We start from the raw sequence: 13,041 nt of genomic DNA on the forward strand, positions 1-13,041 counted from the left end.
ACTCACCTAAGAAAATCTGCGTTAGTGGTGAAAAGCTTAGGGAGGAGAATAGACCTTTTTCTGACATGCGCAGTCCTTGTGTTGGTGACGTGTATAGCAGAAATGATCTTTGGTTTTTTAAAAAAAAATTTTAAAATATATTTTATTGATTTTGTACAGAGAGGAAGGGAGAGAGATAGAGAGTTAGAAACATCGATGAGAGAGAGTCATTGATCAGCTGCCTCCTGCACACCCTCTACTGGGGATGTGCCTGCAACCAAGGTACATGCCCTTGACCTGAATTGAACCCAGGACCCTTCAGTCCCCAAGCCGACGCTCTATCCACCGAGCCAAACCGGTCCCGGCTTTGGTTTTTTAGTGTGTGAGTGTAAGTGTGTGTGTGTGTGTGTGTGTGTGTGTGTGTGTGTGAACGAGACTGTCGCACTCCCCTTTACTTGAGATTGATCCCAGAAGGTTCAGAAAAGAGAACTTATCTAAGACCCACCGTATCAGAATCTCTGGGGCAGGAGGCTCAATTTTAACCGGCATCTCTGGAATTTTTATCAATATTAGAGTTTGAGATCCACTGTGTATCCCTGTAACCATGTCGGTGCTGCAGTCTGAGGAACGGCCTGCAGTCCCTGGAATTACTCATCCCTGTTGCCTCCTTCTGCTTCTCCTGTAGGCCCCTCAGGGCGTTCCTCTGTGTTTTTTTTTTTTTTTTTTTTTTTTCTTTTTCCTCCTTTTCACAGTGCCACTGGCATTTCTACTCAGTTGCAGGTAGAATGGGAAACCTGAGTCATCCTGAGAAAACATATGTGGAACCCTTTTCCTATATTTATATTTTTAAAACATACATGGGGAAGAGGTAGAAGAGAGAACACACACCTGAGGCATAGGTGGTTTTTCTTAATAAGGTCAAGAGTGCACTAAAGAAACAGAATGTCTAGCAATCACCACAGCACATGCCTACGTCTTCAAGACTGAACGTTGGCAATTTTAGTTCTTCAGAAGTCGTCACTAACAGTGACTTACAAAACCAGGCACAGGGAATCTCCTGGTTTTTCAGATTTTCACACCTCTCATAAAATATGCTTATTTATCCATTTAGTAGTATATCATTGATTTTGAAAAAGTAATATGTGTTTATGATGTAAAATAAAAAAAATAAAAAAAAATATGTGTTTATGGTAAAACATTAAAATAGTATAAAAGGATAAACAGTGAAAAATAAAGTCCACTTCACAGTAACTGCAACCAATGACACACCACTGTGGCCAATTTATTCCCCAGAGATGTTCTCTGCGTACCAAGCTTATAAATGTATGTATAAACCCCCTTCTGTACACAGAGGGGAGCATGTTGTACACAACACTGTACATCTTGCTTTAACTAGTTTGGCTCAGTGGATAGAGCGTTGGCCTGTGGACTGAAGGGTCCCAGGTTTGATTCCGGTCAAGGGCATGTACGTTGGTTGCGGGCACATCCCCAGTAGGGGTGTGCAAGAGGCAGCTGATCAATGACTCTCTCTCATCGATGTTTCTAACTCTCTATCCCTCTCTCTTCCTCTCTGTAAAAAAAATCAATAAAATATACTTAAAAACACACACACAAACACTGTACATTTTGCTTTATTACTTCGACAACAGATCTTCCAGATTATTGCAAATTAGCACATCCTTCTTGTTAACAGCACACCATTATGTTAGAATAACGTAGCTCTGGTCTTTTCACTTCCTGGGTCGGAAGGTGTCTTGCAAAGAAACTGAGGCCTCCTTGACCCTGATCACTGTCTCCAGGCTTCCTCCGCTGCGCTTCCCGCAAGGTGCGCTCCCGAGTGATGCACTAACACAGCGGAGGTTCTTTAAGTCCTCTCTGTCAATTGCATTCACCTTAGGACAGTGGTCGGCAAACCCATTCGTCCACAGAGCCAAATATCAACAGGACAACGACTGAAATTTCTTTGGAGAGCCAAAAGTTTTAAACTTGAACTTCTTCTAACGCCACTTTTTCAAAATAGACTCGCCCAGGCCGTGGTGTTTTGTGGAAGAGCCACACTCAAGGGGCTTGGACAAATGGTGATTCCAAACTCTGGCCTGGGCGCAGGAGCATTTGGTGAGGGCGGTCTTGTACCTGGTTACTATGGTGACCACAGGAAACACGTCTCTGTCTCACAGAAGCATCTGCTCTGCTCAGAAGAGAAACGGGGCGATGTCCGCATTAGCAAACAGACGGTGCCAGCTCCCAGGGCCGTGTGCCCTTGGGGAAGAGCCAGGCTCAGCGAGCCCTCCCCAAAGAGCAGAGCTGCCGGGCCGGGCTGCATGCGTGCTCTGACCGGTCCTCTCAGTGCAATCCTCTGTTCAGGCGAGAATCACACCGGAGCAGCTGACGGACTGCTTGGAAATGGAGTTAAATCGAAGTAGCTACTGTGTTAATGCAATTATTCCTGAAAAGGGGTGGACTTCCCATGCTAAACCTAAATTCAAATACACTGAGAAGGTGGGTACAAATGAAATGGCCCATGAACCTGTAACCGTATATTCTGTAAGTGTTCTTAAAACACACACACACACACACACACAAAACAAAAAGCAAGCAAAACATTTTTATTTGACAACATCCAGGCATGTTTTTGGAGTGTCAGCTACGTTCATGGCAGTCACTGTGACACTTGTTTTTTTTTTGTGTGTGTGTGTTTTTTCCCCTTCCATTTCTATTTGTTAAGTGAGCCCCAAAAGTACTGTCCAGATGATGGGAGACAATAGCTGATTGTACTGTGTGCTGGTCGGGCCACATCTGGGACACTGTGTCCATTTTGAAAGGCACAGGGACAAATGAGAGTGTTCTCTGAGGAGGGAGGGAAGCATGGGGAGGGAACTTAGAGCCGTGCAAAAATGGATCTGCCGAAGAGGGTGTGTATTTTCAGTCCAGAGAAGAGCGGATTATAAAGACACACACTAGCGAGGTAGCTCTCTTCCACTGTGTAAAAGGAGGCAGGGTTCTTAGGTATTGCTCTGGAAAGCAGCACGCAGACAAAAGGTTGAAGTCGCGCAGAGCTGTGGCTGAGCTCGAGCCGAGGTGCGGCTAAGTCTGCGCTTTGGTGCTGATCGCAGAGGGACGAGCACAGCCGGCCCACCACGGCTGCGATGGGATCGCCTCTGCTTCTATTGTGAATATTGGACTTTATATCCCTTCTTGCCTTTGTTCAATGAGGGGCTTTGGGTTTGATTTCCTGATAAGGGCACATACCTGGGTTGCAGGTTTGATCCCCAGCTCTGGTCAGGGTGGGTGCAAGAGGCAACCAATTGATGTATCTCTCTCACATGGATGTTCCTCTTTCTCCTTCCTTCCTTTCCACTGTAAACATCAATGGGAAAAAAATCTCCTCTGGTGAGCATTAACAAAGAGAGAGAGGGAGGGAGGGAAGGAGAGAGAGAGAGAGAGAGAGAGAGAGAGAGAGAGAGAGAGAGAGAGAAATTTAGATGTATGTAGATTAAGGGACTTACTGGAGATGGAAAGAAGACTGTGCCAAGGAATTCCGTTTTCTCATCATCTCTAAAGCATTGCTGAAGTATGTGAACCATAATCTGCAGACAAAAACAAACAAATAAATACCCAGAGCGACCTTTGGATCACAGATACTATTAACCCCTTTGTACGCTTGGTGCTTTCATAGGTACAGCTTTAAACGGAAGATCAATGCCAGCCTGAGTGTGCATGAGTGAGTTAAGTCACCTACCTTCTGGAAAATGTACTCGTTTGCTTTTTTTTTTTTTTTATGCCAACAACATTAAAATAGCATCTATACACAGGCAAGGTAGAATGGCTAACTGGGGAAAGCAAACCATATAATTCAAACCAAATGACTGCCTTGGGTCTGAGTTATCCAAATAGCTATGACTAAATTGGTTGTTCTTTGCTTTATTTTGCTTGCTTTCTTTTGGAAACAGTGGGATCGATGGGAAAAGTAGATCAACAACATTATTCAAACAGTTGTCCCAATTTTCTACCCAGGGTCAGTCCGTGTAGGCCCTTAAAACAGATAAGAGGGAGGGCAGTGGAAATGTTTTGCCCAAAATGAGAACTGAGCTCCTGTCATTTTACTGTCACAGCATAAGTTCTATTTAAATTTTATGTTTTAAAAATATTGACACTGTTCAGATGTTTATTTTAGCTAGTATCAGCCCAAACCTACATTTACTGTGTCACTACTGCCTGCCAGCAGAAAGCAAGGCTGGCACAGGGATTTCTAAATGCCGTTGGAGAAAAAGAGCTGTCATGACATATGAGAGAGGACCGATGTTTTTCCGTTTTTGTCTTTAATTATTGACAGTAAATTGATGCCCCCCAATTCCCTCCCCTTTACCCTCCTTCTCCCAGCCCTGCCCACCCCAGGCCACTATTATCTATGCCCGTTGGTTATTCTTTAAAAAAACACACACATTTTATTGAATTTTTACAAAGAGAGAGAGAGACAGATGGAGTTAGAAACATCGATGAGAGAGAAACATTGACCAGCTGCCCCCTGCACACCCCCCACTGGGGATGTGCCCGCAACCAAGGAACATGCCCTTGACCGGAATCGAACCTGGGACCCCTCATTCTGCACGCCAATGCTCTACCCACTGAGCCAAACCAGTCAGGGCCCATTGGTTATTCTTAATCTGTTCCCAGCTTCCCTCTGAGACATATTAGTCTGTCCATGCCTCCATGTCTCTGGAACTATATTGTTCTTCAGTTTATTTTATTCATTAGATTCCATTTACAAGTGAGATCATGTGATGTTTATCTTTCTCTCACTGGCTTATTTCAGTCAGCATCATACTCTCCAGGTCCATCCATGCTGTTGCAAAGGGTAAGAAATCCCTTTTTTACTGCAGCCTAGCATTCCATGGCGTAAATGTCCCACAGCTTTTTTACCCACTCATCTACTGATGGGCACTTGGGCTGTGTCCAGATCTCAGCAATGGTAAATTGTGCTGCTATGAACACAGGGGTGTGTATATTCTTCCTGGTTGTATTTCGGGCTTCTCAGCATCTATTCCTAGAAGTGGGGTCACTGGTTCAAATGGCAGTTCCATTTTTATTTTTTTGGGTAAATTCCATACTGTTTTCATAGCGGCTGCACCAGTCCGGTTCCCACTAGGCTTCCCTTTTCTCCACATCCTCACCAGCACTTGTTTGCTGAATTTAAAGCTATAACATTTTCTCCGAGCACTGCCTTCATTGCATGTCCTCTCCACCCCAAATGGGTAGCTTGCATTTTTGTTATCATTCAGTTTGAAATATTCTCCAATTTTCCATTTTTTAAAATTTGACCCATGAGTTACTTAGAAGTCTGTTGTTTAACATATAAATACTTGAGGATTTTCAAACATTATGGGCTGAATGTTTGTGTTCCCCTCCACTCATATCTTGCAGCCCTAACGCCAATATAGCTGCATTTGAAGATGGGGCCTCCGAGGAAGCAATTAAGGTTAAGTAGAGTCCTAGGGTGAGGACCTGATCCAAGAGAATTTGCGTCCTCATAAGAAAAGACACAAGGGGGTGCACAGGGGCCCCTCCAAGGCCTCAGGGCCCCACAGGCTCCTGGTCGTGCTTGAGGGGGAGCCTTTCGAAGAGACTCGAGCAGCCTGGCCTGCGGGCCGGCAGCCTGCGAGGGGAGTCAGGTGTGGCCCATCTTCCTGATGTTTCACCTCCTTACCCCGGAAATGGTTCTCTGGCAGTCCCAGAACCAGGGCCTGCAGATCCACTAGGGCTGTGGTGGGCAAACTGCAGCTGGCGAGCCACATGCGGCTCTTTGGCCCCTTGAATGTGGCTCTTCCACATAATACCACGGCCTGGGCGAGTCTGTTTTGAAGAATTGGCATTAGAAGAAGTTTAAAAAAATGTGGCTCTCGAAAGAAATTTCAATCTTTGTGCTGTTGATATTTGGCTCTGAGTTTGCCGATCACTGACCTAGGGGGTATTAGAGAAGTAGACTGTGTGGTGATGGGCATGGTTCAGAACCACGGAGAGCGACACACGGGGTTCAAACCTCTAACAGTCCTGATCCGTCCAATACTGACAGGTCTTTATTGGCCTGTTCTAAACCCTGGAATTCTGATCAATGCCTAACATATGAAAAGGAGTCAATAAATATTTGTGGAATGAAATGACATGACATGCATCCTCCCTAGGGGAATCAGTGTGTGGAGGACTGTGAACGTTTCTGTAGCTCTCGATACATGCCACCAAATTCTTCTCAGAAGTGGGACGTTTAATTTGTACAGCCACCAAGTAAAACTTTGATTTTTCTCTTTATATCCTCTCTCATTTTTCTTGTTTATTGAAGTACTAGAGGCCCGGTGCACGAGATTTGTGCACTGTGGGGGTGGGGAGGAGGAGGGCCCTCAGCCAGCCCTGCACCCTCTCGCAGTATGGGATCCCTCACTCCTTACCACCCGCCTGCCTCAGAGACGGGAGAGGCTCCTGCCACCACCACTGCGCTCGCCAGCCATGAGCCCGGCTTCTGGCTGGGCCAGTGCTCCCCCTGTGGGAGCGCACTGACCACTAGGACAGCTCCTGCAATGAGCATCTGCCCCCTGGTGGTCAGTGTGCATCATAGTGACTGGTTGTTCTGCTGTTCGATTTGTATATTAGGGTTTTATTATATAGGATATTTGACATACAGTATTACAGTAGGTCCTGGGGTTACGTTGCAGATCCGTTCCCACGGCGTGATGTAACGTGATTTTCGCCGTAAGCTGAAACACACTTAGATAAGCACTTACGACACTCACATGGAACACAGACACTGCAGGAATGAAGTGACAGTAAAAAAAAAAAATGTATAAGGAAGATAACAATTCCTGACCTTTATTTGTGGTAAATAAATAATAAAAAAAACACAAAGCACAAACATATGTATTATACATACATTGAAATGACGGAACTTTATTTTTTATAAATAAATGGGAGATGGTGACATAACCACAAAAAGACATACGTAACCCGAGGACTGCCTGTATGTTAGTTTCAGGCATACAGCATAGTTGATTCGACATTTATATTCCTTATGATGTGATCACGACAGTAATTCTAGTAACCATCTGTCACCATACAGAATGACGATAATATTGACTATTTTCCCAATGCTGTGCATTACACCCATAAGGCTTATTTTTCATAACTGGTGGTTTGTACCTTTTATTCTCCTTCAATTTTATTATTTTTTTATTTTGCTAATTCCCCCACCTCTCTGCCCTCTGGCAATCTTCAGTTTGTTTCTGTGAGTCCGTTTCTATTTTATTTGTTCATTTTTTTTTTATTACACATTTAAGTGAAATAATATGGTATTTGTCCTCTCTGACTTACTCATTTAGTATAATACCCATTTAATGATGTTAAGTCTTCCGATCCATGAACATGAGATGCCATTCGATGTGTTTAGGTCTTTTTAATTTTTTTTTTTCAAATTGCACACACACACATTTAACTCTCATAGCTAGTTAGCTAAAAAGTAAAATAAATAGCTTTTGGGTACTAATTAGCAGCTATAACTATTCCTTTTATTTTTATGTAGCTAAAGTAATTTTTAATGTATTAGACTTAAAAATATGTATAAAGAAGTACTCATTAGTCCTGACCGGTGTGGCTCAGTTGGTGGAGTGTCGTCCTATGCACCAGATCACCAGTTCAATTCCTGATTAGGGCGCATACCTGGGTTGTGGGTTCAATCCCAGGTCGGGAAGCATATGGAAGCCAAGTGATCAATGTTTCTTTTTCTCTCTCTCCCTCTTCCCCACCCCCCCAAAAAGGGAAATACTCATTAAAACAATACCTGTTGCTCTAAGTAATTTCTTAAATCAGATGAAACAAACAAAAACAATTCCCACAACATTTAATTAATATATAAACTGAGAAAGTATAATGAAAAGTGTTTGAGACTGGAAGTCAGGAAATTGGAAAGCTAGGCTTATAACCTTCAGGAAAATTATTTATCTCTCTAGGACTGTTTCCTCACATATAAAATAATGTTGTAACTTTCCCTAAATAGGAAATCATGGGTCTATGACAGCAATCAATATGGCCTGCAACTGTATTTATTTATTTTTTAAAAATATTTTATTGATTTTAGAGAGGAAGGCAGAGGGAGAGAGAGATAGAAACATCAATGATGAGAGAGAATCATTGATTGGCTGCCTTCTGCACACCCCACACTGCGGATTGAGCCTGCAATCTGGGCACGTGCCCTGACTGGGAATTGAACCCTGACCTGGTTCATAGGTTGACACTCAACCACTGAGCCAAGCCTGCCAGGCCCGTATTTATTTTTAGATTAAATCTTGAGAAATAAAACATTTATAACATTGTTTGCGGTTGAGATGTTCAATATTTCCATGCACCCTCCCCCCATTTTAGAAGTATAAGAGTGAAAACATATGTTTTTACTTGCTGTAGATTAAATTAGAGGAAGCTATATTTGGAGGATAAATACCTATAAGTATAAAATAGAATCATGAGCTTTAGAATACAAAATCATGGTTATGAATCATTCTTAATATAATTGAGAAATAGATGCCATCTTTTGTAACCAGAATAGTAATGTTAATAAGTTGTCTTAAAACATCTAGTACAGTAAATAAAGTAAGGGCCAACATGCAGATGACATATTTAAACCTTTCGTGTTTTAGTGTTTTGAAGTAGCATAATGAAACATTTTTCAGCTTAACAACCTTGAACGTGCAACTTTTCTGAGCGTCCCCTGACCTCCCATGCTCTGAGGAGGTGTCTCCTTTGAGGACTATGTATTCAGTAATGAGAATTGTTTTTAATTGGGTTTTAAAGGCAGTACTCAATAGCACCATCTACTGTTAACGTAGTGAAATTTAATGATAGTGGAAAGAATGTTAATAGCCTCAGATCTTCACACTGAAACAAACACAAGAAATATTCTAACCCCAAATTTCTAAGCTCACAGATAAAGAAAGCGAGGCTCAGAAAAGATAAGTACCTTGTTGAAAGTCACAGATTATACATACTGTTGCAAACTAAAATTTCCGTAGGTGCTTTCAAAGCAAGGAAACATGGAAAAGCAATTTATCCTGTTGATTCAGTCTCTAGGGTTGAAAACCAGGCTGGCTGTTTATGGCTCCCGTGCAGACTGCCTTTCCACAACTTAACTAATGGTTTTGTGCTTCCATTTCCACGTCTGGAAGTTGGTGACGCATCCTTTCAGGGTTTGTGTGAGCAGCAGCAGTAGTGGACACTATGTAAAGGACCATGCTTGATAGACGGAGGTCAGTAATGGTGACATTATTCTTATTCACAAATTGTGGGAGCCCCTTCCATGTCCCACGTGGTTCAGGGTTCCGGATCAGGGTTCCGGTTTTGGAGAAAGCCTCACACAAATGGAAAGAGACTAGAAAAGCATTAATTTGGGAATATTGGGGGCCAGGCGGGAGCCCAGCTCTGGTGGGAGGACTTGCCTTGCTTTGGCCTTGCCATCCCTTTTACTCAGGTTTGGGGTACACCCATCGCCCTGAGGCAGGTAATTCCAGTAAAGGGCAGATTATCTTATCAGCAAGGACTTAAATGATTATTTGGTGGGGAAGTTGCCTCAGTTACCATTGTCTTAATTAGTTAGGGGAGTGGTTGGCTCTGATCTTTCCGAGCTTCAAGGTTGACCAGCCTTCCACATCTTTCTAATTAGTGAGACAATGATTGGTTTCCGGGGACAAGTGGTAGAACTGCTTTTAAATCCAGATGCTTCTGATTTCAACGTCTGTGTTCTTTAAATCCGACCACACCAGCCAACAGTCCTATTATACGTACAACATAAATCGTGAACATCTGGTAACACAGCATATAAGCCCATGGACACTCTATAGGATTCTTTGATTTTGGTGAAGAAGAAAGCTGAGCCTCACCTTCAGTACTTGGAAAACAGATCCTTAATTTCTTGTCTTATTTAGTAGAGCAAGCTTCCTTTATTTTTTTCAAGCTTCCTTTCTTTTAGCGATAGAATCTGTCCTCTTGGCCTTGAGGGTGTGCACATGACCAAGGCCTGGCCAATCACAGCACCTAGTTTTTCCTGGACACGGAATGGTTCAGAGGACAAGTGCTGCGGAAAGAGCCAGTGTCTGGAGGAGTCAGAGAAAGGAGAGCAGTGTGATATCTCTGGCCCCACGCAAGTAGTACCTTCCGCATGGTACCTCCTTAATACAGTGTCCTGGGGTCCCCTGACCGTTATCCCATATTCCTTTTCCTCCTCTTCATTAGCAACAGAACCTCTGAACCTATGTTTTCCAAGTCTCCTTTGGAGACAGGTGTGACCAACACACTCCCTGGAGCCAGTGGGATGTGAGTGAAATTGTTGAATGCCATTTCTCCCATTTGATGTTACACCATCAGTCCGTTTCCCAATGTGCCAGGGATTCCTCTTTAACCTTTCATGAGAGCAATACGGACCTGAGGAAACGGACACCTTAGATTAACTGGGAAATAGATTTTGACTGTGAATCACTCACCGGAAACCCTGCGTGTGAATGTGCTGGGAGCTGTAGAGTCAAAGCGGAAGACCACGTAAGCTCAGCCCTAAGAAAGGAGTGAGGCACTGATTCATATTGCAACATGGTGGAATCTCGAACACGATAAGGTGCAAACACAAAGTCACAGATTGTATGGCTCTCCTTATAGGAAATGCACAGAAGAAGTAAATCTACGGACAGGAGACTGGTGATGGTCAGGGGCTAGAAGCTGCGTGGGGTGAAGGGCCATGGGCATCAGGTTTCTCTGGTGGTGATGAGCATGTTCCGGAATCAGACAGTAGTCATGGTTGTACAACTTTCTGACTGTACTAGAAACCACTGGATCGCATACTAAGAAGGGGTGAATTTTATGACATGTGAATTATATTTCCAGAAAATAAATGTAAGCTGAGTTGCCCTTGAAAATCCTTCTTAAAGAGTGTAATACAGCTTGTTTTATCTTTTGTGTAAAAAATAAATTGCCTTTTTAATTTTTGAATTGAGTACCAGATAAAATAGTATGCTTGCATTTAGGAACTCTGTTTCCAAAAATATATGTCTTTTAACTCATCATATTCAATTGTATGAGATTCTTACATTATAAAATGCAAGGGAATGACATCAGAGGTATTCAGAAGGGAACACATGTACCCCTGGGGACATGAGAAAAATTTCCAAGATGTGATCTGGCATGGATAGTTTCAAGAAAATAAATTTCACCGAAACCGGTTTGGTTCAGTGGATCGGCCTGTGGACTGAAAGGTCCCAGGTTCAATTCCGGTCAAGGGCATGTACTTTGGTTGTGGGCACATCCCCAATGGGGGTGTGTGCAAGAGCCAGCTGATGGATGATTCTCTCTCATTGATATTTCTAACTCTCCCTCTCTCTCTTCCTCTCTGTAAAAAAATCAATAAAATATATTTATAAAAAAATATCAATTTCCAGGGAGAATCCAAGATGGCTGCTCGGGTAGGCACCTAGCCGCAGCCGCACGCAACAATTTCAATAAAATACAACTAAAATATAAAATGGACATTACCCAGAACTACAGGAAAGTCAACTGACTGGAAATTCTACAACGAGAAGCAAGGAGAAAACCAGAAGGAAGCGCGGAGGAGCTGTAAAAGCCCAAGGTACGGAGACACGCGGCGCGCGGAGAGGACGGAGCCGGAGAGGAGGGAGGCCGAGTGCCTGGCGGGCGTTCCCTAGCGGAAAGGAGATAAACACTCCGACTGTGCTGGGCTCCCGACTGCTCTGAACCCCCGTTCTAGGCCAGACCCCGGGGACCCAGGCTCATCCAGAGGGAGCTGGGCTGTAAGGCGGTACTCGGGGAAGCAGCGAAAGGAGGTCCCGGAGGCGCACACAGCGCGCAGAGAAGGGCCGGCCGGCTGTGCCGTAGGGCTGCCCTGGCGGGAAGGAGACAGGCTCCAGACTGCTCTGAACGCCACCTCCAACTCCACTTCCAACTGAACTGAACCCCAGTTTCGAGCCCATTGCGGGAGAGCTTACACTGTTTGGTAGCAGGCGAAAATCGAGGGCACCTTTCTCTCAGAGGCGCTTGCAACAAGTACTGAAGGACCCTGAGTCTCAGGAGTCGCATAGGGCGGGGCTGACGGAAGCCAAGGCTGTAGGCTCCACCCTGAAACTCCGCCCCATCAGAAAAGCGGCCTGCGAAAATGCCTAAACCAAATAGATCACAAACGAAAGAAATGGAGGACAAAAAGCGACTGGATATAGAGTTCAAAACCACACTTATAGGGTTTTTCAAGAGACTCCTAGAAAAGGCCGATAAAATAAATGAGACCTATGAGGATATGAAAAGGGATCAACAAGAAATGCTAAGGGATCAACAAGAAATAAAGAATACATTGTCTGAAATAAAAAATATTCTACAGAGTCCTAAAAACAGAATAGAAGATCGCAAGAATCAAGTCAAAGATTTGGAACATAAAGAGCCAGAAGACACTCCTCTGCAGAAGCTAGAAGGCAAGAGAATCCAGAAAATTGAAGATAATGTAAGAAACCTCTGGGACAACTTCAAACGATCCAACATCAGAATCATGGGGGTCCCAGAAGATGAGAGAGAGCAAGATATCGAAAACATACTGAAAGAAATAGTGACAGAAAACTTCCCCCACCTGGGGAAAGAATTGGACTTACAAGTCCAGGAAGCACACAGAACTCCAAATAAGAGGAATCCAAAGAGGACCACACCAAGACAAATCATAATTAAGATTCCAAGAGCAAAGGACAAAGAGAGAATATTAAAAGCAGCAAGAGCTAAGCAGGTGGTTACCTATAAAGGAGCACCTATACGATTGTCAGCTGATTTCTCAACAGAAACCATGCAGGCCAGACGGGAATGGCAAGAAATATTCAAGGTGATGAATAGCAAGAACCTTCAGCCAAAAATACTCTACCCAGCAAAGCTATCACTCAGAATCGAAGGTCAGATAAAGAGCTTCACTAATAAAAAAAAGCTAAAGGAGTTCATCACCACCAAACCAGAATTATATGAATTGCTGAAGGGGGTTCTTTCAGAAGAGAAAGT

Source organism: Pipistrellus hanaki (genome assembly GCF_964339955.1).
Source record: "Pipistrellus hanaki genome assembly, chromosome: 6".
NCBI classification, from domain to species: domain Eukaryota; kingdom Metazoa; phylum Chordata; class Mammalia; order Chiroptera; family Vespertilionidae; genus Pipistrellus; species Pipistrellus hanaki.